Here is a 6,000-nt window from a genome sequence, read left to right as displayed (position 1 = left end):
TCATAGAGTGGGTATGGGTGGTTGCTTTTGTCATAAATCAAAGAAAAGTCAACACTCCACCCCCTTGTACTTCAACCACTAAATCTTGGATATGATTGGCACTAAAAACGTGGGGATTAATGAAATTTGAGGCTTTAATTGTTAAAATAAAGTTTTGGGTGAAAATCCCGCGTTAAAATGATGAAAACGGGCCTAAAATGAGGTTGTAGTCGAAAACCGGGAAGAAATGGCCTTTCTAAGAGGCTTCTCGGATAGGGGGGGGGGGGGGGCGAAAGTGGTCAGGTTCGGTCGTTAGAAGACTGGGACCGAAGGCGAAGGTGTGCCAGGAAGCGAAATGGAGTGAGACCTGTCGGAAGCGAAATGGACCGAAGGGTTCGGTTCGCATGCGAGGTTCGGGTCCGAGAGAGAGGGTTCGGTCCGATGGTAAGTTCGGTTCCTGGAGCTTCGGTTCTCAGCAGTTCGGTTCCTTAAGAGGACTTTCGGCCCTAAGAGGGTTCGCCCCTAAAGAGTGGGTTTCGGGTCCTTAAGGCTATTTTACCCGTTTTTACCCCGTTTTAAGTGATTTTTGACCCGGTTATGGGTCGAGATGACCTGAATGACTACAAAAAGTTAAAGGAACTTTTGAGAGAGATTTGAAAGAGATTTGGGAGAGATTTCACGTACTTGGAGAGATTTCTCATACTTAGAGAGATTTGGGAGAGATTTCACATACTTGGAGAGATTTGGGAGAGATTTCACATACTTGGAGAGATTTGATAGAGATTTTAAATAGAGAGTGATTTGGGAGAGATTTCACATACTTGGAGAGATTTGGGAGAGATTTGAGAGAGATTTTAAATAGAGAGAGATAGAGTGAAAGAGATTGGGAGAGGCTTCTTTTGTGACCTTTTTGAGTGTTTGGCTTCGCAAGGCGAGGTTCGTAAACCCCGTTATGCCATGTTTAAGGATCTTACACACTCCCGATAAGTATGCAACATTGTTTTGTCAGTTTGGCTCATTACTTACCACAGTTTTAGGTTAAGGAAATCTAGATATACGAACTTTTCAATTGATGATTTCTCATTAGAATAGCGAGTTGTATAATAATTACCTAATGTAAGCCCTAGTACACAAGGGTTAATTGAGTCGACCGGTTTGACTTGTTGACTTTAGTTGACTTTGACTTGACTGGAAGTTGACGGTTGTCACATCATCCCCCCGTTAGAGGGAATTTCGTCCCGAAATTAGCACTTTGACCGGGACTTCGAGAGTTGGGGAAGGATGGGGGTACTTTTCGGAGTATAAGAAATTGGTATGGCGGGGACCAATCCGCCTAATGTTAAATGACGACCTTGGAATTTTGTTATTGTAACTTGAGCTAAGTCGATTTAGAGGAGTTATTGTTTTGGAATGATAGTGTATTCTACGCATGCCTTTATACTCTCCGTTTTATTCTGGTTATTACCACTATGAATATTCCAGGTTGTAGTTAGTGAGTATTAGCACAAAAAGGTTTTCGACAATTAATGACAAAGTTGGTAGTATAAGCCCTACCAGTTCTTTTATAATCGCTTGGTGTAAACTAGTCGTATATCATTAAGGTTGCAAGGGCAGTCGAATGAGTGACTCCGCCTTAAGCCCACAACCAAACAAGGAACAGGAAATAAGGCGGAATTATACATTCTAAGTCCTTAGAATCTTAATGATATATGACCATAATGTTTACACTAGCCATCATAGATTCGTTAGTAAAAACCCTGTGTTTTTATATACGTGATAAGACTTACTCGGATTTGTCATGTTCTCTAGATCTATGGTTGATATACTTGAATCAATGCTAGTTTTAGTAATAAAAAGAAATTTAGAATTTAAACGTCGATGTTAGAAGCACGTACTGATATTTACGGGCGGTTCCGGGGTGGTCTCTCTTGCGGTGATCGCAAGCACCCTTCCACCATCACCGGCATTCCTTGTCCTTGGACAGTCTCTTTTGAAGTGTCGTGTTTCACCGCACTCGTAACAAGTTGGGCTTGCTCCAATGTCGGGCACCTGGTTGATGGGTTGTGCTGGTGCCTTACAGAAACGAGTAGTGTGTCCCTTCCTGTTGCAATTTAGGCAATACAACTCCCTGCAAGCCCCAGTGTGATGGAAGCTACACTTTTTGCATTTCGGAAGGGTTCCAGCATATCGATTTATGGGTGTGGGAGTGGCACGGGTTGTGGCAGCATGAATAGCAACGATCTGTTGCTTATTGGTGGGGTCTTGGGCTGATTGATTCTTCTTGTTGTCCCAGAACTTCCTTTTATTGTTTCCCCTTCCATCTTGCTCAGGGGTGGTTGTCATAGTGCCATGGCTGGCCCTATGGTCGATGAGTTGTTGTGCCATATCCTTGGCACTGTCAAAGGTAGTTGGTCTTGAGGCCAACACGCTGTCTTGAATTTGGGGAGACAATCCCCAGAGGTATCGTTCCACCTTCTTTTCCTCAGGAGTGACCATCGCGGGACAAAGGAGTGCTAGATCACAGAATCGGTCGGTGTAAGTTGCAAGGTCAGATCCTGTCATCCTGAGATTCCACAGTTCTTGCTCTAGTTTTTGCACTTCACCTCTTGGGCAGTACTCTTTCAACATCATCGTCTTTAAGTCTTCCCAGCTTAACGAGTTAGCCACTGCAAGCATCAGTGACTTAACGTGGCTTTTCCACCAAGTAAGGGCTCGGCCAGAGAAAGTGCAAGCTGCAAATTTGACCTTGCTTGCTTCGGGGCAAGCACAAATTTCGAAGACCGATTCGGTCTTCTCGAACCATTGCATCAGTGTGATGATGCCCCCGCTTCCATTGAAAGAATCGGGTTTGCCACCAGTAAAATCCTTGTATGAACATTCCTTCGTACGCCCCGTACTGTCCCCATGGTTGGAGTTTGTGGCACCAGATCCAGCACCACCGGTACCATTCGTACCAATTTGCGACATTGCGGCAGCTACGGCTGCGGTTACGGCAGCTTGGAACATAACAGGATCATATTGGGGAGGCGGCGGTGGTGGATTTGTTTGCGTTCCGCTAGTGCGTCTAACAGACCTTCGAGGCGGCATCTTTCTGTTATAGAATTTCAAAGACGTAATGAGTACAAGTCTTTTAGTAATGGTTATTAGTTTTTAAGTATAGTATTTCCCGATTCTTCGAATGTGGAAAACAATTCATACCAGAGGTCTATATAAATAAACTTATGAATTTAGTAGAAATGACTTGATTATACTCTTGTGATTTGTTCCATGCCCGACCCACCCCAAGATCACCCAATGTATACCAGTTGTGTGTAATTAAGGTCCAACAGGCCGTTGAACTTAATGAGTCTGCCCTAAGCCCACAACCAAACAAGGAACAGGACCTAAGGCGGACTTACCATTTCTAAGCTGATCGTCTCTTAATTACACGTAACCTTGAGGTGTACATTAAGTAATCTTAGAGTTATCATAAGCAAATCGTTTGTAATAACAGGTTATGAAAAATGTGGTAACTCCCACTGAAATAAAATGCATGCCAATTTTTATTGATATACTTTAGTTATATCCTTACCATTTATATACACACGTATAATTTCGCACTTTAGTGAACTATTCTCGGTGTTTCTACTAACGTCCTGGAGACGGAGTTATGGTAGTGGGTAGAAGTAGGTTTTGTACGGGCGTTAAGAGTTACCCATCATGTTGCTCGTGCGAGAATAGGGGTAGAAGAGATAATTAATAGACGCCTAATCCTATAATTACTTATAGGGGTGATCCTTATTAGTCACGTCTATAATCACGTAGTGCATACCAGTTATACATAATATGAGATAGAATAGACCTTCAAATAAATGACTCTACTCTAAGTCCACAACCAAACAAGGAACAGGAAGTAGAGCAATAGTCATAGATTCTGAGTCTATAATATCTTTAATTATGTATAACCTTGGCGTATGCACTCAGTTATCATAGGCCTACAAATAGGAGTCTTTAGTTTTCACATAAGTTGGTTATAGTATCACCAAATACTCCTATAGTATTTTAATGTTTGACTTATGTTTTTCAATGTTTGTTTGAAGATAGAGTTGGTAAGTTTTTAGACTTGTTGCAACAACACAACCATTCCCGGGCATATGCTAATCACTTCTGGGTTAGACATAGTTGATCAGACTATGTCATTCCCAGACCTGACCATACATCCCCAAGCCTACTCGTTACATTCAACAATCACAACTTTTGTTTTGTCCTAGTATGATGCTGACCTTAGTATGTATGCATGCATGTATACTTTTAACAAGAAACTATATATTTCTAAAAGTATAGTTATTTGAAAATGTTACATCAGAGACCTTAGTCCCAATGCATTTATAGTTTGTATATCTTATGTGGTTCGTTATACTTAGTTCACTATAAACAATGCTCTGGTACCAATCTGTCGCACCCCCAAACCAAGGATGGCGGAAACGTCCGGGGGTGGAGGACTTCATGTAAAGTATCACAACAACGAGTATAATAGTGCTCAAAGTAAATACAACCATCATAAATATAATTGAAAAGGTTACACCATAGTATATGTTTACATGTTTCAAAATCAATTACATTATGATTACAAAATAAACTGTTTGACGATTTAACATCCCATCCTCAAAGTGCCGATGTTTTCCTGTTTCACTGATTTCCTGAGAATACAAGTAGTTTTGAAAAGTGTCAACAATTAAGTTGGTGAGTTCATAAGAGTTTTGTTTGAGAAAGAAATCGTTTTCCTTGAAAAAGCGAGAGTATGTTTCCATAAAATCCAATATTTTCTTAATTAAGTGTGAAATGAAAGCTCCTACGTTATGCGATAATGAACCCTAGAAATACCTGTAGGTTCCTTCTATAATTACCCAGCGTATATAAGTTATATAAATTTAAATTAAATAGACCGTTGAATATAATAGGTCTGCCCTAGGTCCACAACCAAACAAGGAACAGGAGATAAGGCGGGCCTACTAATTCTAAGTCGATTGTAACTGGATTCTTATATAACTCTTGCATATACACTTAGCAATTATAGCTGAAGCCTAACAATTCTAGACGTAATGTAGTTTTAGTAGAAATATGTTTCCAAAGAAAATCCGATATTTTCCTTAAAGAGTGAATCGTAAGTCTCTATATTAATAAATAGTGCATTCTAGAATTTCCTATAGTCTCCTTCTATAATTTCTAAGTGTATATAAGTTATATAAAATTTAAGTTAAATAGACCGTCGAATGTAATGGGTCTGCCCTAGGCCCACAACCAAACAAGGAACAGGAAATAAAGCGGACCCACCAATTCTAAGTCGATCATGACTAAATTCTATATAACTCTAGCACATACACTTAGTAATTATGGCTGAAAACTAACAATTCTAGATAGAATGTAGTCTTAAAAACCAAAGACCGAGACTATGCTTATCATAATTCATCAAGTAGTGGTAGTGGACATAAACTATACATATCATAATTCACCAGATAGTGGTAGTGATAGTGATCATGAATTATACATATTATAGTTTATCAAATAGTGGTAGTGGTAGTGAACATAAACTATACATATCATAATTCACCAAATAGTGGTAGTGATAGTGCACCTAAATTATGCATATTATAGTTTATCAAATGGTGGTAGTGGTAGTGAACCTAAACTATACCTATTATAGTTCTAGCATGTTTGTTTGTGATGTATAAGGACCCTTTTCTATGTAAGTCGAATGTATAGAAAAATATAACTATGTGTTATCATGCCTTATTTTTGTACTAATGGTAATAATGGAGGATTCTTACAATTCAGTGAGTATTTTCTGTTATATAATTATACCACAACAAGAAACACATATAAAATATGAAATCTTCAAATATTAACACTTTGCTCAACAAGTTACAAAGTGTGATGAAAGTTATAAGCTGTTATCTAGATTTTTACCTTTCTACACTATTTTAGAAAAATCCTAGAAAAATCATACGAAGTCAAAAACTGATTCCGTAAATTCTAAAAGTT

The sequence above is a fragment of the Lactuca virosa genome, chromosome 8, assembly GCF_052849685.1.
Source record: "Lactuca virosa cultivar CGN04683 chromosome 8, Lactuca_virosa_CGN04683_v6, whole genome shotgun sequence".
Lineage (NCBI taxonomy): Eukaryota > Viridiplantae > Streptophyta > Magnoliopsida > Asterales > Asteraceae > Lactuca > Lactuca virosa.
Note: the sequence above shows the minus strand (reverse complement) of the source record.